Source organism: Anneissia japonica, unplaced genomic scaffold (genome assembly GCF_011630105.1).
Source record: "Anneissia japonica isolate Jap-2015-1 unplaced genomic scaffold, ASM1163010v1 scaffold108273_len470852_cov203, whole genome shotgun sequence".
NCBI lineage: Eukaryota > Metazoa > Echinodermata > Crinoidea > Comatulida > Comatulidae > Anneissia > Anneissia japonica.
In genome coordinates this window covers 70,987-95,736 of record NW_022686840.1, presented here as the reverse complement: position 1 = coordinate 95,736, position 24,750 = coordinate 70,987, and the positions used below count along the sequence as shown (strand labels likewise).

The window sequence follows — 24,750 nt, the reverse complement described above, 5'->3', positions numbered from 1 at the left end:
CTGCTGAATTTTATGTGGTTGTGGTATAGGTATTTTGAGTGGAGTTGATAGGCGAGTACAGGAAATTGTTGGTTTTATCGCAAAGCAATAATGGATTAAGTGTGATTTGGTTGAGCACAAATGCATAATACTAGCAGCATTATGATTGGTAAATACTGTAGTAGTCTTCTTCGTAAGTGCCCCCATATTATTGTCAGTGATATAATTAATATATTACAGTCCTTGTATTAAACATCAGCATGTTTGGTGAAAGCTACTTCCACCAAAACCACAGATCCAAACAAACAATTTTCTGTAATATACAGACATTACATTACAAAAAAATCATTGAATTTTCTGCTAGAAATTTGATGTATGCAAAGACTGTAGAAACAATATTATTTAAATGTCTATTCTTCAATTATTATAAATTTAGGGAGGTTCACCCCTTCCCCTTTGAGTTTGATAATTGTATTAAACCTTAGAATCTTGGAGGCAAACACATTTAAATTTAAAACAAACTACAGTTTTATGGTTCTTCAGTGCTCTGAATTTTGAATATTCTCTCATATTGTTGTTGCTTTTTGTAGATTACTAGATATTCTTACCATGATTAAAATACAACAAAAGCCATGCAAATTTTATTGTATCGTATTATCTTTTATTGGCAAGTAATCAAAAGACCTATTCATTGAGAGCCTTTGCATTAACCGCTGTTTATATCACTTCTCAATCACTCCTGTAATTTTTTCGTATTTACTGACCACTTGACCCAATCCGACCTGTAACACTTCAGCTCAGGCATGTTAAGCCCTGGACAACAGCCAACGTACTATAGTCAAATGGTTATATTTTTAGATTTATTATTTACATCTATTCTTCATAACAATAACAGATTGGTATCAGTTGGTTATCACATAATGCATTGATGTTACAAAGGAATATTTTTAAAATTCCTACAATTTACTGGCAGAAGATCTAAAAATGGTCATTCTCTTTGTCCCAAATTATTTTGCTATATTTAAAGAACATGCAATGGTGCTTATGTTATTAATGCTGCCATCTTTCAATTCAAATGTTGGTGATCATGCATTTGAACATTTTCTTTTTATTTATACCATATGGCTATTGTTTTTTATTTATAGCTATGCTTTCTTTGGTTGTTGTCTGCATTTTTCCACCCACTGTTTTCCTTACCTGAAGTGACACTAACCAAAATGTTATAGAATATCTCTAATACCTATAGAAAGATTTGATATTTTATTATATTTTTCACCTCCTCTAGGTCCTCATTCGAATAAATGCCCCAAGTATTTATCTCCCCTACCCCACAAATGACTACATAAACAAATCTAATGGAATGTTGTAATTCCATATTTACATTGAAATTAAGGGACGTTTATATGAGTATGTACGTATCCATTTTACCCCAAAGAAATAAATAAATAATTGCCTCCCACGAATAAATTCCTCCCCCAAATAAACTCCCCCTCGAAAACCGTTTTCAACAATAAATGCACTAGGGAAAATTTATATTTGAAGCCATGCCATTTGTTTGTATCATTGTACTTTGCATTTAGTTATTTACTTAATGTGTTGCTTACAACATGAATGTTATGATATTTGAAGCCATGCTGTGATATCAGATGAATTTGAATGATAATCTGCTGTCTGACCCTGATGACATAGTCGATGACACAGTTGATGACATAGTCGATGACACAGTCGATGACACAGTTGATGACATAGTCGATGACACAGTTGATGACATAGTTGATGGCATACCGCATGGGAGTGGTTAACATTATCAATAGAATAAATAAAACAAACCTAAGTTATTCAAATGTGGTTTAAATCATTGGTGATACTGCTCGTGTTATGCTCGGCGGAGGAAGGTTTTAATTCCTTTTTTAAATTGTAAATTGTGCAAGATAAAGAAGCTATAGTCTAGTTTGATTCCAGTTTTCATAATTTCATCACTTTAATTTTCTTTGACAAAAACTGTAGTATGCCCATATATAGTCATAATGTGATGTCATCATGACCATACTTAGGTATGTCACATATTTTTGTCAAATAAGATTTGATTGGCTGAATAAGGCTTGGATTACAGGGAAGATTTCTTACTGATATAATACAGTTTTTAATGTGGTGTTTATTATGTTAAATAATTTTTTATTTATAATTTTTTGTTATGAAAATTTGGTACCATATATAATAGGCTACCCTGAGAGACCAGATAGCCAACACAGTATTGACTAGTGGCTAATAATTGGCCTCTCACTTAACTAAAGTTAATCTACAGACATACAGCAAATAAAGGGGGAAAAAAAATTAAATACATATGACAGGTATGTGTAATTTCATAATCGCCTATTCAGTGTCATCACTATTTGTTCAGTTAGTGAATGATGACACACTCAAAGGATTGCATTGTGTTTGGACAGCATACATGGAAACGAATGATTGTGTTTGAATAAATAATGAAACCTGTCAGCAAATGAAGGACAAGATCGAGTCGCAAACACCGTAGAAGGCGTGAAAAGGAAGAGATTCATAAAAGTAGGACGTCTACTATATGATGGTGATGTAAGAAGGATGTCGTCTGTTTAGTGTTTTTACTCCACATGTCAAAATTCTGACATGCTGCTGATTACAAATTGCGTAGGATTTAAATTTTAAAATTTGAAGTATTTCAATGACTCAGATCAAAATTTTTGCCTGCCATGTAAATGCTTGCTTTTCTAGTAATTACGGCAGTAATACACATAGTGTACTGTGTATGTAGGTTTTCAGGCGCTTACAATGTATGGAATGCCAAAGATGCTACTTACAAACATGTTAATATTTTTTGCCCTTTTGGTGTTCCATAGCAATGTCCCTTGTCAATTAGCAAAGTCCAGATGAATGAAAAATTTTAATGGTAAGAACTGATGATATATATCTTAGATATTTTCAGATCAATTATGAGTTTGATTATATAATTTACCAAAATTCTCAACTAAAAGGACTAGAGATATCAGTTCAGTTAAATTTATTTCACTTTCTCAAGAACATGAAGAAATTGCAGGAGGAACAAAAGGATAGCTTGTCAAAAAATTTGTTGTTTTGAGACCTACCTACTTGCCATTTAGTGGACAACAATATAAGTTAGGCTTACAGTAAACATGAAGATTGAAATACCATCTTACATCATCATTTTTTTTATATGTCTATATTATTTAGTATTATAATTATGGTGCCTATCAATCTGTATATCGCATGGTGCCCGTCCGTCCAATATCATGATTGGCAGTACATCTATCCATCTATTATGTCGCCACACGGCGCCCGTCGGTCTGTTACCATTTCATGGCGTCAGTCCGCTTTGTGTCTTTACATGGTCACAGTTTGTCGGACTTCAGATTATGATGTGCTATTTTTTATTTATTTTAATATTTATTTATTCAAAAAGAAAACGGAAATGAAATAAACATGGCAAGTTTAAAACTACTAAGGCTTACAGGCAAAATTTAAATTGTGATAAATGTAAAAGATGTGTGCTTAGGAAGATTTGTCAGATACATCATTCCAGATTTTAAGAGATTTTGTAGCTTTGAAAAGCGATTTCCACATGGTGAAAACATTATCAGAAATGTCATATCTTCAACTACGCAATTAGTGCGACTTACCTACGACATCATATTGATGTCATTTCAAGTACTCATTAAAAAAAAAATTCAATGTTGATGTCCAACATATGGCAATGCAATAACACCATCTCAAACATCAGTATGTGGAGATTATATTTAACATTTGACAGTGTCACATGACTAAGCCTAGAGTTGCTCATAATAATGTTGTTTCGGACTCGTATCACATTTTGCCCCTGACATCTGTTCGGTGTGGGAGTGACTCAGCTATAAGCTACTCATTCAATCATGCAGTTCCTTTGTTTCTCAATTGAAAAATAAATTACAACATTGCATTGCTTATTATAATTCTAAGATATAAGCCGACGGGCCTCAAGCAATGGGCTGCATAACATTTTTTGGAGGGCCACGAAGTCGTCTAGGAGAGAAAAAAAAACCCTTCTTTTTTCATAAAGTCACTTTATTGATATAGCGTCTTATAGGAGAAGGGTGATCTTGTTCCCTAACTTTATTTTTACACAAAACATGGCAACAACCTAGACGCCCGCAGATGGATCCAGGCTGTACTACTACTAGGCCTAAACTCATGGATACTTGTTGGCCATGTGGATAATTAGATTTCTAAAGAAGTTTTCCTATGTGTTTTGCCTCATGAAGTAAAAACAAAGACAAGATCCTTTTTATGTATGTTCCTAAGCTTTGTCCACATTATCAATTTTTATTCCGACAAATATCTGATTTTTTTTTTCCATATTTGGCTATGATCTGACATCATCATGCCCATATATAGATGTGGTAAAAGGTCATCTTGCCCATATATCATTAATGTCACAAAAAACAGAGTTTTGTATACAGAAAAAGAAAATCAATTGTTTTAAGCCCTTTCCAAACTATCACATCCGACAAAAGCATGTGACTTGCCTTATATGGTCATGATGACATCACACCATGACAATTTATAGGCACATCATATATGGGCATACAAAAGTTTTTTTTTATAGTATGGACAGAGCCATAGACATTCTGTATTCTGATTGACAGGTTATATATGTTAGCTCTCATTAGGCATGATGTGACTATTGGAAAATAGCGCTTTAAAATTGATCCAAAAGTCAAATTCTTGAGTAATCCAAATGGCCAGCTGAATGATGGGATGGTCACTAAGGACTTGACCCGGCTATAATTTCAACCATATGATACTATGGTATTTGAACTGGACTTCAAGGTTTCCATGGATACCATTCCAATGGGATACATCATCAAATCTCTTGACCAATAGAATACTGTACTATTCTATTATTTCTTTAATGTTTCTTTTATTGGACTTGGGATGGTGATGTTTTGGCCTTCTCTGATTGGTCAGTTTAACAAATTGTTTTAATTTTAATGTCTGTATGTCTGTTCATATTTTTAAGCTATAAATCTTATAGTAGTATCATGCTTATTACTATCAGGATACTGTATGTGAAATAACAAGTATAGTAATATCATTTCATTCATGCATTTTATTTATTTATTCAACCAACATCATATCATATATCATTTTGCATTACCGTGAAATTCGAAGCAACACATGAAAAAGAAAACCCCAGTAACAAATCATTTTGAAACCCCTTCTTGTGCCTTTGAGAATGAGTTATGCTTTCGATGAAGGTTTGATAACTTTATCAGCGCTACTGAAAACTGTGCTGATGGCAGATTCGAAGACATGAGGTGATACATGTTGATTCATTATGGCTGTGCATGAATTTTTTTAGTTAACTCTTAACTCTAAAATAATTTGTTCGCCTTGCTATAGAACTGTGGGAAAATGATGTACAGTAATTAACAAATAGGATGTCATTTTAATTAAGAACATTAAGCAATTATTATAAATTACAATTATAGTAATGTATGTCGTTGATATTAATTGGCATACAGTAACTATGAAAAATGTCAGTTTATCAACAATTAATGTCATTGTAGTTAACAATTCTAACATTCTTTTAATTAATAATTGTGATACCAAATTGTAATTAACTATTATATTCATTTTAGTTGACCACTTAACTGTGACCTACAGTATAAAGCTACCGTAGTTTTAGTAGCTGGCAAAACCAAACTGGTAGTTAACTATGTTTCAACACATTGACCTTCCTATTGAAACATTTTTACTGATCAATTTGTCAATAAAAATTGAGATATGCGTGCAGTGTGAGGCGTTACCCCTTCTGAGTGAGGTTTAATGACTTGAAAAAACAACAACAGGTACAGTCATAGCCTAGGCATAGACTGGAATGATGTTCATTTATTGAAGGAAGGTCAGCCTAGATTATGTAGGCCTAATCAGTGTTTTTTTTTTTTAACAAACATTTTTCATTTGGCCGGTATTTTTACCAGTAAAATTGACGGCTAAAATGGCTTCAGTAGAACACTGTACCATAATTTAATCATCAAAAGAAAATTAAGGAGAGGAAAAATAATTAGCAAGAAGTGGTGAAAAAAATTTAGTAGGTATTCAAAATAAGTGGAGAAAAGTATAGTAAAAGTAAATTATATTGGAAGTTAAGGTTTGGATATGGAAGCATTATAGTGGATTTTCACTAAATGAAAAGATGATGACATGATAGTGAAGAGGTGGATCGTCAGAAACTTGAACGAGGAAGTAAATCTTGATGTATGTCACAAAAACATATCACCTGATATATTGATGATGATAAAGCACGGTGGTGTTAATTTGGAGAAGCTCACAGCAGGGGAAAGTTATTAAAAGCCAGCCCCAAGAGCTCTTACAAACATATGATATCAGGCACACTTGACACCCGGTCATGCTCGATATACTCAGAATGTGCTACCACCACGTAGTGATGAAAAAATATTAGGCTTTTAAGTTATATGTTTGGGTGAAAGCTTTGAAATATTTTAGCATCAGAAGCTCAGATTAGTGATGAATAACCCTCCTTTACCATTTGATGTTTCATTTATTGTTGTTGGATTTACAAAGAATTTAAAAGTAAATGTAATTTTTTTTATTAACTTTAGTATATTATTATAAAAGAATTTAAAAAATGAATAAGATTAGTGAATCTAACACATCATATCCTGTTTACTTATTGATTAATTAGTGTATAGTAGTTGATATTCAAAATATAAATTGCATTGGTAAGTAAGGAAAATTACAGCAATGTACAAAGTGTTTTGGGGATTTCTTGTATTACTGTATATTTATTTTATTCTTAAGTAATTCAGCATTGATGCTGCCAATTGAGATCAAGTAAAATAGAATTGAATTAAGGCAAATAAATATGGTTTCAATGCTTGGGTGACCCATTAATATACATCATAATTATTTCCAATATTGTTTAGAATTGTCAGACAGAGTGACGTGTGTATAAGCTTGGCAAACAAATTTCGATTACTTTGTATTTGGCCGTAAATCAAACTTTAAGGTAAAATAGTAATAGTATAGAAATTTAAAAGGCATGGGAGCAGGAATATGAAAATATCCATGAAAATATAGAATTACTTAAAATGAATGGTCGTCATATGCTTCTCTTAGTACATAGATGTGCAACGTTTTAGGGTGGAAAATAGTTTTTTGTTATTAATGTATCTTGTTGCTATTGGAAACTATGGAGCATAAACTTGGAAAACTTTCTCTGAAAGGTTAATACTAGGCATTGACTTACGGTGTTGTGACCAGTCATCACCATGGAGTACTTGTTTATCGGTAGTAAATCAAGCACCAAACAGTTGCTATTTACTCAGTTACTTTCATTTCATACTCCCCTACTCTTGGTGGAAGTAACCATATGAATGATTATTGATAAGGGACCAATCCTTTGTTGAAGGAGCCAGTGGTACCGTTTTTTGTATGTTCATTCAGTTGTTTGTGTGTGATAAGCACAAATTTGATTGTTTACTATTATTGATAAGAGATCATTACTCTGACTCACAATTGACCATTCTGTGTAAAATGCCTAAATATGGCCATGATGACATCACATCATGACTATATGGGGCATGTTGTGGCAAAATGGCTAAGTTGTAGCAAAAATTGAAATTCAAGTTATTAGTATTTTCAGATACCTGAGTATGTGATCTTTAAAATGAGGGGTCATTCATTGAAATTGGACATTTCAAGCCTAAGTTATTGGAAAGTGAAATTACAGCACCCTTAGAGAGATTTTGAGTAAATGCCTTCCAAAGTTATTTGTGCATACATTGTTTAATAGAATTAACTATCTAAATAACATTAAATAAACGATTTGTTGATCACTTGCAGAACTAATACTTTGGGACATGATTAATAAGACATTAAACTGTTGATCTATAGTGAAAAAAAAAATTGGATTTTTAGGCAATTTTTTGAGCTACCATATTTTATAGCTCCTTTACTCAATACTAGTCTGTGCGACAACTTAACCATTTTGCCACGACATGCCTCATATTATATAGGCACATCAACTAGAAATATGGGCACACAACAATTTTTTTATTAAAGAAAAATCTAAGTCTAATGCAGCATAAATAAACTTTAAAGCAACATTCATTGAACGAGAATATTCCATACTTGGAAAATCATATTTAAACAAACAAGAAGAAGATGAAAATTCAAATATCATGTAGAAAAGTGTAGAATATCAATGTTAAAAAAAAAAAAGGTTTTTGCGTGGGTAGTCTGTCTATTCAGCCAAAACTGATATTCTGCATTCTCAATATTCACAGAGCAATTGACAATAGTAAAAATAGAATCCATCTTAAACAAACAGTAATTAACGGTTTTGTTTTTTTTTTATATAAGAAATGCTTTTTAAAATAAAAGTAATATAAATGGAATTGAGTGATTTTCTTTAAATAAACGAGCATTGGTAACTCAAAAAGGACGACTTACACTTTTTTTTTTTTTTTATAAGAACACATTTTATAAGAACACTGAGGCTGAAATTGCTTAAAAAATAAGAACAATATAAGAACAAATTGAGGCTGAGATAAAATTTAAAATGATTTTTATTTAGAAAACTTAGGAAAACTAACAAATCTTATCTGTACCTTATGTGCAGTAGGTGTACAGTAATATATTGCTGTACAATAATAATTATCTGTCTTTGAGAAGTGTGTAAAATAAGAACAAAATAAGAATTTTGAACCCAAAATGGGCAAAAAATAAATAAAACTTACTGGTCCTTATTATATTACAATACAGCACAAAAAAAAATATTAAAATTTAATTCTTCTTCTCCCATCCATCCAAATTCATCCCTCCTTGAATAATAGTGAATGCTATCCCTTCTCATATACAGTATTTATAATCAATTTATCTATGCTGTCAAATACAGTAGTCATTCTGAAACAGTACAGTAATTAGTACAGACACAATCTAATCTTATTAGGCTCGCAGATTTTATTGGATAAGGTCAAGGCTTTAACTGTTAAGGAAAAAAAGTTGACTTAACACTCATCTAGAATGGACTACAAAAGGCGCTAGTCATTATTAAAATAGTTTATTATTAGTTTTAAAAATGCAAAAAATACCACAATTTATATTTGTGATCCCCTAAATATAATTTACAGAGAATATCAATGTTTGGATTTGTTTTTTTTCTAATTTATTCAATTAAAAGTTAATATATAGCAGATTTTTGTCAAAGAAAATTTTATAATGTTGACAGAGCTTAAAATATACAGAACTAAAGCATTCAAAATACTGCATTTTTAAGCTCATCATAGACAGACTAATAGTTTGGATCTATATTGTTTTGCTTTTAATAAACAATGCCGTAAGTTACCATATTGTTTGGTCTGCAGTGTTTGTTACTCTTTAAAAGGCTCAAAGTGTGTACCGCAATGGCGGCCCTTTTCTAGTACCACAATCAATAATACATTTCATATCAGCCATTCCAATATAGTTACACTTATAAGTTTGAATAATAGCTGTCTGTCTTTAGTGATAATTGTGATAATTGATATTCAATAATTTTGATTATTGCAGCATGCCAGCTTTGTTATCTTAATTACTTGACAGTTAGATGGGAGATTAAAACATTATTAATTAAGCAACAAGGTTAAACTAACTTAAGAACTACTCCATATAAATTAGTGCTGTGTTTTAATAAGGCACATTGAAGTGAGTCCTCTAATGGGTAATTATATGACTACTATTTTTGCCTTCATCTGTTTTAAACTTAGCCTAGTTTATTGTGGACTTGGTTGATTGATGGTTGGCATGGTACCCCTCATTTCTGCTGCTTTTTAAGTATGGTACTCTAATCCACAGCACAGTTAACTCACTTGCATGCAAATCCTACGTTTGTCATAAAATTAAACATACTTCAATGATTCAAAATGCTTAAAATGTTATTACAAGGTTTAAAATGTTATATTTACAGTTGTGAAAATTTTGGAAATGCAGATTATGGCAATTATGTTATTACGAACAATCTTTCTGACTATAAAAACAATTTTATTAAAAAATCATTGAAAGTAGTAAAAAATGTTAAATCAGACAAGAAAAAAAAAAACATAAATCGACATAGCATTCTTTAAAGCAAGAAATATTGATCGCTTTTAGCTGAAATATAATATTTTAATCAGAGTTGTTGCGTAGCATGATGCGAAGCAGGTAGGTATGATGCTTTTTGCTCGTTGGTGGCGCTGTGCTGTATACAGATATATTGATTATTTTTCATTCATGAGAATATTCCTAATTATCTTCTAATAAATATGTGAGGTAGACTTATGTGTTGCTTGTATTACAACATTATTGTTGTTCTATAACAATCAGTACAACTGTATAACATATAAATTCTCAACAAAGGAAGCAGACAGGATATTCACAATTCATGAGACTATCTTCAATTGTGTTTCAGTCATATTTAGGAAAGCATTGGAACCAATGATCCAATGATTAATTTTCAACTAATGATTATATTTAATTAACAGAAAAATCAAAATGAAACCGATCTAATTGGAAGTTGTTAACATTGAGCCGCCTGTTATATTTTGGCACACAACAAAGTTAATTTATTTCTTCGGCTCCATGAATAGATAAATAAGAAACTGTCTCAAAATTTGTCCCACTATATATCAGATGCATCATTGTCAAATTAAGTGCTATGAAAATACACAAAGAATATTAGTTACAGTTTAATTCTGCACTGGTGGGTTACAGCAACAAAGTTATAATAGACTGACTCTAAGAGGTCTGGTTTAGGTACTCATGATGGTTGCTAATTGAGGCTGATATTATATGTTGCGTCGTCTGCTACTTGTGGCTTTTTCTGCTGCTTGTTGCGTCGTCTGATAATTGTTGTGTCATATGCTACTTGTCTTGTGGTTGCTTATTTTCATGATGCTAGCATCTTCTCGAGTTGATTGTAGAGTTGTAGCTTAGTGGTTAAGATGCCTTGCAATTTCCAGAATGCTTGTTTCAAATCCTGGCACACCAAGACTTTTTCTCACCACTAAAAACCGACTTAACCGTAAGGTCCACTGATTAATCTCAGATAAGATAGTATAATACATACTCAAAGTATCGAAATGCACGCCATCGTGTCGAGATTCAATATTTCGACATTAATTATGTCATAATCAGGATTACTTTTTTTTAACCAGTATTTAATCACTTTGATTGCATTTTATAAACTTAAAACCGACTTCACTCAAAAAAATACTTTAAATAAACTTAACTGACCAATAGGAACAGGGCCAGGAATATGCACGTGTAACAAACACACATGTCCCACAAACGCATGTGTTTGCTTATGTTTTACAGTGTCGTTTTATAGGAATACCTTAGGAACAGTATTCAAGGGCATGGCTTAGGAAGGTCCATGGATGAATATACTTGTCAGATGTGAAAGAAATACATGTATAGATCTCTTTATAAAACTTCAGGAAATAATTTTCCAGTAATTAATCTCTTTGATTGCCTTTTCTAAATTAAAATTTTGTAAAAATATTTGGAATTGTTAAGATGTCAAAAGTGTCGTAAGTTCAGTGTGCGAATCATATGACCTAATTTAGGTGACAGTTACAAACAATGACCTTGATGATTTAATAATGGAATGGTCATGTAAGCTCACACAGTAATAAAAAATTAATTATATTAGAACTATATAGGGAAATTAGACCATTTGATGGTCATCCAACCAAAACATTTTTTTTTTTTTTTTAATGGTAGATGCCAAGGTTATATAACAGCTTCCTATTACGTCAGATACTTGTAAGCGAATTGTTATGTTCTTGTGGATTTTTTGTTAAAGAAAATAATCATAAAATTTGATTATTATTGTATAAGGTTGTTGTAACAAGGAGTCGATGGGGAAAAATTAGGTGTTTAAATATTCATGTATTTTGTTAAGTATTGTAGCAGATTCATTTAAAAGTACAGTAATAACTCTATTCATTCATGGTGAATGTGTATGTAACATTATAAGCTTCTGTACAACTTTACTAGATTGTGATTTGAAAGGAAAAAAGTCTAAATGTATTTTAGATCAATAATATCTCTGTAAAATGTTTTGAAATTAAGAATTTTGGTCCATTAATCTAATAATCATCTTTGTATTCATTTCATACATATTTTGTGTCAGCTTGTCCTTGGATGATGCTGTGTTGGTAACAATATAGAAGGAACGATTCAAGAGTGATCTTTGTATTAGAGAGATATTTTACACGAAAGCACTCAGCAGGGAATGGTGTTGCCTTTGACAAGATAAGCGTTAAAGGTGAAAAATTGATCAAGCTCTATTGACGATTACTTGTTTTGATATTTTGCTCAGTCCTTCTCACATACTAAGTGTTCTTTTCTGTCAGGATACTATAGGATAGGATTATTTCTTGTGTGAACCACCCAAAGTATAATTAACCAGTAAGTCCAAAGACTGGTTTATAGTTGGGTCCTGGTCGTGAATTTGATCGTTTGTAAATTATGACTGTGTGCTAAAAAAGAAGTACTCTCATCATCAAAGGGAAGGGGATTGTGACTTGTTAAACTGACCAATCTACTTCCCGTCATGTCCGTCCTGTGTGTGTGTAGTCTGTGAAGTGTCGAGAAAGCGCTGTGGATACATAAAGCAGTGATATTGCCAATCCTTGACTTAAGCCTGGCTTTCTTAAAATCACTAGAATGTCGCTACAGTGTTTTCTGTGCAATTATTATACTGTGAGCAGTACCCGACGCTATCGGGCGGGCTCCCCGATTTGCCCAACCAATCAGCATCGTCGAACTCTGTAGGGGATAGCGTGTAGCGATTGTTTGGAAACTCAGCTTTATTTATCAAGCTAAATTTCAAGTGAAGTATGTTGCACAATTGATAAATAAGCAATTAGAATAGTTGCATATAATACACGAGTGGAAATACAGTGGTTAGATATACGAGTTGAATTGGTCTTTTGCACACCAATCTAAAAAGATCAAACTGTACACTAATGAAAAATTTGTGCATGATCGGAGATAGGAAAATAACATTGGGAGTTTGATTGATTTATAATAGGTTATATTATATTTTGTAAAGATACTGAGAACCATAATACAAGCATGGACAATTTAATTTTAATAATTCTGTTTGTTTTTCTTAGTGAGAATTATAATCTTTCGGTTTATGTTTCTGAAGTCCTTTCTGAGGAGAATTTTTGCAGAGATTAAATGAATGTAGTGTAAGTGACGTCATATGTTTGAATTAAGATTACTGCGGTTACAATACAATGAGCTATTCTTACACAGGATACAGGATGCGTCGGTTACTCAGTATTTGAATTTGAATTTCACTTATTTATTTAGTATTTTTGCTGAGGCAGACCTCAAGATGGTGGGGTTAGACTACAGTCCAGGCAAATCCTCTCTGTAGCAGATCCTTCTCTGATAAATTGAAAGGCCCCACCCCTTGTATAAAATTCCATAAAAAAGGTGAATTCCACCATTGACAGTACATGCTAGAATGCTCCAGATTGTAGCAATCTTAGTCAGATATAACAAACTTATTGGTGTGGCTAAACTTAAAAAGTAAGACGTAATCCAGAGAGCTTAAGTGTGGTGTCCTACAATGTGGTAACCAACAGTTTACAATTTTTTCCCTGTAGGCTATGAATCTTAATTACTGTGGTTTTTCTCAAAAACCTATGTGAGTAGATGGTATGCTTTTAAGTAGTGTTGAGAGAGGCTAAATTTTGGTGTAGGTATTAAGTTGTGCAGGTAAAAACAGGTGCTATTTAATAGAAGCACAACTATATGTTTCAGTGTTAAAGGCTAAATTTTTGTAAAGTATAATGAGATTTGGGTTAATGTTCAAAGGGTGTTATTTTTAGTCTTATGTTAAATTTTATGGTTAGAATATGTTCTTTTGCATGATTTTATGATCAAGTTCAACCATGACATTTTGTTAAACCGTGGGATGCAAATATTGCTGAATCTGGCATGTTTGTTAGACTGAGTACTGTACTGAATATTAGGTATTTGCAGGGTCTTTGCCCCTGACCCTCACTAGAGCTCTCGGCCTTGACTCCACTCGTGTGCTTTTAGTTATATGAACCCCTAGCTTATAAGTGACAAGTAAGCTTGTTCTTTCAATCATTGTTATATAATTTTTTATCTTTATTTAAGATCATGTACATAAAAAGATATTCTGTAATTTAAATATTTTGGAAAAAACTGAATGTTAAGATAAAACTTTTGATTAGTTATTAAAAATTCACATGTTATTATAAATATAATGGAATAAGTGACTTAAACTAAACAATAGAATAAATACATTTCTTTGAAATGAACAAAATCTTGAGATTTTGTACAGAATAAGATTTATATAGTTATCATGGTATTATACATTTTAAAAGACCATTATCTCTCAATTTTAAAGGTCAGAGTTCAGTTTGCTAGAATGAATGTTATGACGTCAGCCACTGTGAAAAGTAATTTTTCTCGCCAAATCTTTGTCTTAATTTGGAATTTGCAACAATAAATCTCGGCTTTCATTTTCACTTTTTTGAGTGGGGCTAATTTCACCAATCAACTTCTTGACTTTGCTACCTATTAAAGAAAAATGTTTTGGAACAATATCACTTTCATTGTGAATCTTCATAAATAACAATCAGTATTAAGGTAATGATAAGATATTTACCTGTAGTGATTTATATAGTTATATGATACAAATACAGTAAGAAGACATAGAATATGATACAAATTTGAGCATAGAAAAAGTACAATTAATTACATAATAAGCAACAAAATTATTTTTGATAATTCATATCGTCAACAAGTTTTAAAATCCTGCAAATATGTTTATTGTGTTAATCCTGGTGTTTGCAATAGTGTTAAGTTTGCCATTTTTTCCAATATTTTACTACTGTTTATAATTTTTAAAGTGATTTTTTAATTGTAATATCTTCATTTTTACATGTTTTACGGTTTCTCCTAGGAGAGGTTAATAAATGGTTGATTGATTAAATACAATGTGTTAAAAATAAATTTTCCATTTGGGAAAACTACATTCATATTCTTCGATAAAGATAATGGTTTTTAATTTACATCACAGCATTTTTGAAGTAGCTTTTTAACACCAAATCATTATCCCTTATAGATGTAATATGTATACCTGATTTAAAATTAAATAGGATTTAGAAGGGTTATAAAAGGTTTTATTTGCGGTTGGATTATTTACACTGTGGTCACAGGAGATGTCAAATTTTACTTCTTTTTGGAAGTGTGGAGTAGTTAACTTATATTACATTCTTAGTTTTTATCGACACAAGGTCAGTGTGTTATAGGGGATACACTGCTATTTCACAAATTTTCATTAAACAACCTTTATAATAATGTATTGCCTTATACTAACTGTAAGTTTTTTTTATTGTAGAATTGTGTGGAAAATTTAGTGGTTAAGATGCTTGCCTTCTAATAGAGGGATTTAGCGATGGGCATCATGTGACCTAACTTGGGTGTTGGATATAAACAATCCACTGACACAGCGGTGTTTTACATGGAGATTTTTTTCGCTGCCGTCCCTTGTTTATTGCTGTAAAGATCATCGTAATTCCCAGTAAACTTTATCAAATTGATTAAAAATTAAACTTAAGAATTCTGTAATGTTTTTCATGTATACCCAAGTTAAGTCATGTGACTGCCAGTAAACGATCATCGCTAAATCCCTCAATTCCAAGTCCTGGGTTTAATTCCTGTGACAGCTCACGACTAAAAACAACTCTGGTCCCTAAGCCTCATAAAGAGACTTAGTTTATAAAGCATCATTCTCATCCTGTAAGTGCCAGGTATACTTGCTGTTGGATGTGAAGAATATAAAGAAAAAAAAGACAGTATACACACCAGAAGATTGGTTGTGTTATTAATTAATTGGTTGATTTCTGTACTGATTAATTTAGTGACTAGGTTAGTGGTATTTGTTGCCAGCCATTTGGTTGTCCTCCCTCCTCATTTTTATTTCCATCTGTTGTAATTGATAAATTGATTAACTTGATTGTTAAATTGATTATTGTGGCTAGATTACTTGATTGATTGGTTGTATTGATTGACTGATTGATTAATTGATTGGCTGGATGTCTTGATTTATTGACTCAATTTTGGTTGGTATTTTCATTGGTGGATTGAATATTGATTAATGGTTAATTTCCTGATTGGTTGGTAGTCTTGGATTATTGATTAATTGATTGATTAAATGATTGATTAGATAAATCATTTATTGACGTGACACTGGTTGATATATGTTCATAGATGGATTGAATCTTGATTAATGATTGATATCCTGATTTATTGATTGATTGGTTGACTTGTTTGATTGATTGATTGATTGATTATCTTGATTTTGACTATTGAGTGATTGACTTGGTTGATTAAATGTTTGCCTTGGTTATTGATTGATTTTGATTATAAGCTCATTATCTTGAAGAATCACTTTGTTGATTGATTGATTGATTGATTGATTGATTGATTATCTTGATTTTGACTATTGAGTGATTGACTTGGTTGATTAAATGTTTGTCTTGGTTATTGATTGATTTTGATTATAAGCTCATTATCTTGAAGAATCACTTTGTTGATTGTTTGGTTGATTGATTGATTGATTATCTTGATTGTGACTATTGAGTGATAGACTTGGTTGATTAAATGTTTGCCTTGGTTATTGATTGATTTTGATTATAAGCTGATTATCTTGAAGAATTACTTTGTTGATTGATTGTTTAATTATCTTGAATTATTGATTGATTGATTACATTATTGATTTATTGACTTGACATTTGGTTGATATGTTCATTGATGGATTGAATATTGATTAATGAATGATATCCTGATTGATTGATTGTATGACTTGTTTGGTTGATTGGTTGATTGATTGATTAATCGATTATCTTGTTGGCATTACTGATTTTTTTATTTGGCTGATTAAATATTAGGTCGTGTTATTGATTGATTGGCTTATAAACTGATTATCTTGAAGGGTTAATCGATTAATTTATTTAGTGGTTGATTGACTTGATTTGTCAGTTGAATTGATTAAGTGATTTTCTTCACTGATTGATTAATTAATTGATTAATTATTATCGTTTGCATTAGTTATCAGTCTGTTGATTATCCTTCCAACTAAATTTTCAACCTCCTAATCTGCTTGACTTGATTTATTGTTGGATTTATTGATTGATCGATTACAGTACTTTTGGTATGTGTTACCAGGTGTTAACTACTCTTTCTTCTTGAGTCCCTGCATGTCATTGAACGTTGTAGAATGTCAACTCTAGTTTTTACTTAGAAGTTTGATGGTCATGGATGAGAAAATAATCTCTTCACGATGAACCTCTGCATGAACCATCTACTGAATCAACTATCCTTAATCTGAAATATTGAAGACGTGGTTATAATACGATACATCTTGTCCACTGCGCCATGAGCAACGATTGCCGGAATGGTGCAATATAAATGGAACGATTTGATTTGATACGATACAATACATTATTAAGCAACAATTAGTAGAGTTGGATATCATACACTAGTGGAAATATTTATACGAAACAATACATTATTATTGGTTATACATACAGTATGGTACAATGAAGTTTATATGATTTATGTATATATAACTCAAATAATAAATATTGATAATTTCAAAGATATTATTTGCAAAGATTGTTTCAAAGATAATTAGAACCAATCAAATCTTTGTTGCACTTTTTTATCTTTTATATATTTATAGTTGAATTTCAGTGGAAAGTAACAGATACATAAATAGTAACTATTCATAGTTTTTGCTTAGATACTTATTAGCTGCGTCATAGAGAGGCCGTGTTAGTCTGCACTATACAATCATTAAAATGTGTTGTCTGTTTTTTAATTGATTAATTTAATCAATCATTGTACAGATTCTTTGTAAAGCTTAGAAATTCAGCGTGAACTAATTAGATTCCGTCTTCGTCTAATTGTTAATAACTTGCTTAATCCTTTTAAATTTATAATTCACTGTCATAAATTAAAATTTTGGGAATTTTCCAGATTATATTATTTATATAGACTGTAATAATATTTAATGAGAAGACAAGAACTGTAAATATTTTAGTTGGTAGCTTAATGTCAACAAAAAAGTGTGATCATTTGGTGAATAATTGATAACATCATCTGAATTGGCGCCATATATATTGTTTCTGCAATCTTGATATGGAATTAATTTCAAAAACATCCTTTCTGATGCTGGTTTTATCACTTGTAAACAACTTGATATCTTAAAGGGAAATGAGAAGAGACAAAAACAACGTAACTCATGCTGTTTCTTTCTGCTTTTTGCCTCTTTATTGCTTCCTTTTGTCATCATCAATTTTTTATGCTTTTTAGTATTCTTATTTATCAAGGTTGGCATCAACCTTGATTCACTATCAGATGGGAACAGTAAAGGAAATGTTAATGGTTTGACAATTCCAGAGGGATTCTTGAGTAATAGTAATTTCAGAAGATTAGAGATAGCTATCACATATCATATCATTATTATATCATATATCATATTATGTCATATAATATATGTCATATTTCATATATACCATCCTTGGAAAATCCATGATATGGAAATTCCAATGTATCAGCCGTTCCATAGGATAGGATAGATTTTAAAGGATAATCCAATGGATAGAGGTTCTAGAGTGGCGATAGCAAGATAGATTCCAGATAGTACTATAGGTATTCCAATCCAATTCAAAGTTTGATTTATAAAGTGCAATATCTCAGTCCGCCAATTTGAGGGAGTGCTCGGAAAAAAGGAACAAAGGGAGAAAACTATTCAAAGATGATAGGAGGTTCAGGAAGAAACGCAATTTAATTCCAAAGGATTGGGCATTCCAGAGTGTGGCAGACGGAAGGTTAACGGAGGCTCCAAAATATGCTGTATTCCACTGGACAAGTACTACATCATCCTGAATATAAAATCATTACTTGACCAGAATGTCTAAAATAATATATATTTTTTGTGATAAGTTGCATTATAGAATTCTTAATTGCCATTTTAAAAATTAAGGCACTTCCTAAGTATAATCCCTTATTAAATTTTAGCAATTATTTATTAAATCTCAAATGGTAATATTACAGCGACATTGTTTCGACATCAGTGGGTAAAGCCGTGTTCTGGATACCTATACCAATAGCGCACATGCATTTCGGAGTCAGAATTATTTACTGCTTGTTGTTTATTGTGAAGTGCATATTGAGCCTTTTTTTCTGTGGAATGCGCTATAAAAGAATGGAATTATTATTATTATTATTGTTATTGTTATTGTTATTATTATCATTATTATTTTTATTTGCCCTTAGTTAGATGAGTTAAATAAAGAAAACCTTTAAAAGCACAAAATTGGAAGTAATATGATGAAGGGGAATTAAACTAGAGTTGTTGAACTTGCTCGTTTCCTTTCAGTTGAGTAGATGCAGCAATAGCCTCGCTTTCACAAATCAATTGCTTCCTGTTTGAGTTATCTGGTAGTAGCCTGAAGACCTGTTGTTATATTTCCCATTACAAGGGTAATTTAATCATGTGACTATCCTGGTTTGTAAGTCATGTGACTTATTTCAAGTACTTGCGACTGCTTAGTATTTTAAGCGTGCTCTGGTTTGTAAATCATGGCCATCAATCATATTTTAGTCATCAGATTGTTCAGGTTTGTTATTCATGTAATGTTGTACACTTTTTGATTACTAGGATATGTTTCTAGAAACTGGCTAAGAAAAATAGTTCTTTTAAAGAACAGATTTTTGTGGCAGTAGAAATGGGTCCCGCAAAAATGAAGGATTCTTTTTGATGTGTAAATCAATACCATGCCCAAAAGTTTGAGAGTTAACTTTTGTTTACCATATTAACAAAGCAGATCGAATGCTTGTCAGGCCAGCCCATTCTTATCTATTTTGCTCATCTTGCAGATGTACAATTTGATGCAAGTTCAAGTGGTATTATTTGTGAAGGATTTGAGTGGGTGCCATGACTAACGATTAGCTGTAGCTATCCCAACAATATATTAACTGAACCTGCTGAAAGCCATTATAAAGATAAAGTGATTATAAAGGAGTTTTATACAATTTATAATGATTGCCAATTTAGAGTCATCTTTGTAGTGTTATTTTAGAGTTTATAGGGATGAATAATCATGAACAACCTGGCAATCTTGTTATCATTATCATGGACTACATGGTAGCGTAGTTTAAAAGCAATGAGGTTGCTCAAGCGATGTAGAAGTAATCTTGCTGTTTGTATCCATTTAACGTTTTATTGTATTATCTTAAGCAGAGTGTTCGATGACATAGTGTTGGACAAAGTTGTATGGTTAACACTTCAGTGGTTTAATTTCTAACTGAAACAAGATAATCTGAGATTACAAACCCTCGCCCTGTTGCACCATATCTATACTGAAAAACTAATGGCATTTAATTACACGCCGGCCGGACCGTTTCATTGTAGGCTCACGTGGTATGTCTATCAATCGGGAGCGTTTGCGTGCTGGCCAGTCCACTGGCCAAAATTTGGCTCGCCCCCACCCCCAACCCTGGCCTGCGGTTGATCCGCTCGGCCTTACCAAACAAGGTCAATCAATCCATTCTAGTTGGCTCTGTTGGCTGTTGAGGCCGGAAAATGTATAAATAACATTCTGAAATCTGCATCTCTCTTGCAATACCCTTCACATCTCCTTCGGAGAGGCGAGGGCAAGAAATGACAATTTTACAACCAAGAAATATAACAAGTTTCAGAGTGTCAACTCAGGTTAACCAGTGTATAGTGCGAACGCTCAACATATTCGCGTCAGATATAAGGCTCGCTCTTGGATTCAGTCACAGGCCTGTCTTTGACTCTTTAGTCTGACTGTAGCCTGATAGTCACAATAGTGCACTCCGTTCCCGTACACTAGTCATAGAGTGCAACACTGATTAGTATTTTTTGATAATCTTATCTTTATAGATCTGAAATCAAATTTACTTTTACAATCACCAGTTACTCACACATCTTTGGAAATGTTCACTATTATAAATGAAAGTTTAAACATAACAAATATTCCACACAGTACAGAATAAATATTATTTTCTATAAAATTTACATTTCTTTACCTTACTTACTATGTAGCGGTACATAGTATATTGAAGACATGTCATTTAAGAGGTGCCTGCACATATCTTCCTACTGAAATTTTGATGTTAATAATTATTGGAGTGATGTTTTGCCCTATCGAACGTATTATCATACCGAATACGCAGTACGTTTCCAAATACTTGTGAAAAAAATTTGCAAGTGATTCGGGTGAGAATTGAACCCACGACCTCCAGATAACTAGCCTGACACCATAACCACTAGACTACTGAGCTTGTGCTAAGACTAGTGTTTAATCCGGGAACGTACCGAGTATTCAGTACGAAAATACGTTAGGTAGGGCAAAACATCATTTCTATGATATATCCTGATGCAAACTCGCATCGTAATATGTATAATTATTGTTTCCATTGTTGTAGGACAATTAAATCAATAATAAACACAGTGGATGTTAATTTAACTGCAATTAAATAGTTCTACAGCAATAATAAGCAAATCAGATGAAACTATTCGGATAATTTTTCTATAGTATGACTAATTTATTATAATAATAATACTTTATTTGAAAAACTACGCCTTTCCATCGGCAGCACAATTCACGCGTAGCAATTGATAGTGCGTTAAGACAGTAGCGTAGACAGAAACACAGCAATGTACAATACGGTGAATCAAGATGAACGATAACATTTTAAAAAAGTACTCATTAGTCAAACACCGTTTCTTTTTACAATAAAAAGCGAAGTAAGTGACAATTCATCAAAAATTAGGTTTTACAATGCATAATATCTTCTCAAAAAATATACTTTCTTTATCCTATATAAAGGCAGGCTGCAGAGAAAAGAATTTGTTTTGATATGTTGTACAAATGAAGAAGTGTTTGAAGAAATAATCTGGATTGGCTAATGTGATACAGATTTGTTAAAATTTTAATATTAAAAACCGGCAGGAAAAGAGGGTAATAATAATATCAATTTTAGGTCCTGTCTTTTACTGGTAATAGTTTTAACATTTTTTGTGCTCATAATATTTTTGTTTTGTTTTTGATAGAAATGGCAGAGGCGGTGCTTTATCCTGTACGAGAATGGAGATCTTTGCTATGCGCTGGATGACAATGTGAGTGTAATTTAATTTTATTAATAATTTCTTTCATTTCCTCGATATTAACCAGTAATTAGATGCAAACCTAATAAGTTAACAAAGTACATTTATGACGTACATAAGATCTATCACTGCATATTGTATTCAACGTTGCTATAGATTTAAGAAATTGATTTATAATTAAATATTAGATAATTACCATGAACATATTTCCCCAGCGGTTCATTAGCGGATATGATTACTAGCCAATTTTTTCTGAGAACATTTTTTTTTCATTTTTCATTTCAGACTTAAAAATAGATCTGTTATAGAAATAATAGAAATAATACAGTATAATATAGTTGAGTTGTACAATGCCTTTACGGCCTTGTTGAGAAACACCATTGCGGTGAACAAGCGTTTCCTTAGTTAAATAAAGTTATTATTATTATTATACACAAAAGAAGATACTGTTTTAATTTAAACACCCCATGGGCCATATTCTTTAGCAGAGTTTCTTTTTTAGGTAGATTGTTTTAGGAAAGTGTCCTTGAAGTAGCAATAATTTGATTATATAAAAGAAGAGTAGAACTTGTGAGAGAATGGTGGTGCTTCAAAGTCGACTTGAGGATTCAGCATCTATTCAAGAATGAAGTAAGCGCACTGTGACATTTATTTTAGGAGGAATTTATTCCAATTGTGATAAAACCAGTAACCCTGCAATGAATAATTATTTGAGGCCTACTGTAGTGTAAGAACAATGTACACGATAATAATTATAAGATAAATTTACAGGGCTGTAAAAACGAGGTCTAGTTTTGCTAAAATAACTGCTAGCCCTTATATATCAGCTATTGAATATTGGTCTGGTTTAAATGTATTTTTCGCTAGCTTGTCAGAGGAGGGTGTAAAATTATATTGGTGAAGGTAAACAGTATAGTAATAGGATGATTAAATGCATTTAACTTAAATATATAATTACGAAGAAATATACATATCTTATTTTTGGAGATTTCAAGGCTGCGGCGGGCATAATTAAATAAAGAAAAACTTTTTTTTTCTGAAATTTTAATTTTTGCATGGTGTTTGGTGTGCTACAGCAATTGGCCAAAAACATCATTATTGGCGGGCGGCGGCTTCACTATACACTACAAGGTATAAACAAAATATCACCGTATTAATATAAATATAGAGCAAGCCTACCTACTGTACTTTATACAGAATGTGGAAAAATAAACTTCAATGCATAGATCCGTAATTAATGTACTAATTAGGCAACTTGAGTTCAAAATATTTAGGTTATTCTATTTTAATGATACAAAGTACTGTAACGTTACTTCAATAATGCACTCTGCGTACTGGCTAAATTGATTGATTTCATGTATTCCTTTGTAACATACTTAACGTGATTGAATTGCATTCAGTGTAAAATTAGTTATCTTGTCAATTTAATTGGATGACTCTGCTGTTGAGCAATTCGCTATGACATACAATACCATGATTTGGTACATTAAAACCAGTAACTTAGCCAAGTCTGCTCTGTGAAGCAACTTAGTCGTGAAAGGTGTTTTGTTGACGCTAAATGTAATTTAATGATAACTACTGTAGTCCTTAGGTTTATATGCATCATCGATCGAAACAATTTTGGCATTTGAGGCCTGTATATGTGGGAAAGACAAGCCAAACCAGTCAATGGTCGCAAAAATCGGTTTTTAGTTATTCAGTGTTAAACAGTAAATTGAGAATTATAAAATGGTAAAAGAATCATTTAAATCCGACATTTCCTTATGAAGTTACAACATTTGAACATAGAGCTATTTTAACAAAAATATTTGAGAAATGAACCTTCAAAGTTTATGATTTCAGTCATTTCTCAGGCAAAGATTATCACCAAATTGTTAAAAATTGTTGTTTTAACATTGAAAATGGGGAAAATAACATAGCATGATGTATAGATATTAGTTTAATGCAATAAAATAGATTTCCAAAATGTTGACATTCCAACATGCTTTGGCCATTATCTGTGAACACAATTTGTGACGAAGTGACTGGTTTATAGGCTTGTCTTTATTATATCATAGTTTATATGTACTATATTATAGTTAACTTTTGTTTTGTTATTTTAGAAGTGGTACTAACGATGATTAAATGCTTCAGTGACACTAATAATTTTTTATTTTTTTATTATTCACCTTAATTATTATTTCTCAAATATTTTTGTTGCATCGAATCAACAATGCAAACACAGCCAACGTCTGGAATTATTATCACATTACAATAATCTATCATTTTTAAAATAAATAAATAAATTAATAAGTATTAGTATGAAGTCATGTTTGTGATCTGGTATAACATTTATTTTAGCACAGTTCACTGGTTAAAGCCCCATTCCCGCCAAAATTTCACTAAAAATGACTTTTTTTAGAAAATATGCATTTGCATTACTCCAATTATTATAAATCATGGAAAAATATTGGCATGAATTTTAGTTTTACGCAAAAGAATTAAAAAAATGAGAAATACAGACT

At 31.7% G+C, this 24,750-nt stretch overlaps 1 protein-coding gene across 1 annotated transcript in view; it reads left to right on the top strand.

The window, feature by feature from the left end:
• The first annotated feature begins 22,199 nt into the window (after positions 1-22,199).
• The window catches only part of LOC117117476 (myosin-11-like), a 63,401-nt gene continuing 60,850 nt past the window's right edge, over positions 22,200-24,750 (top strand). The window contains exon 1 of the mRNA XM_033261790.1: positions 22,200-22,258. The gene's annotated coding sequence lies outside the window, so the exon portion shown is untranslated. The remainder of the gene's footprint in view (positions 22,259-24,750) is intronic.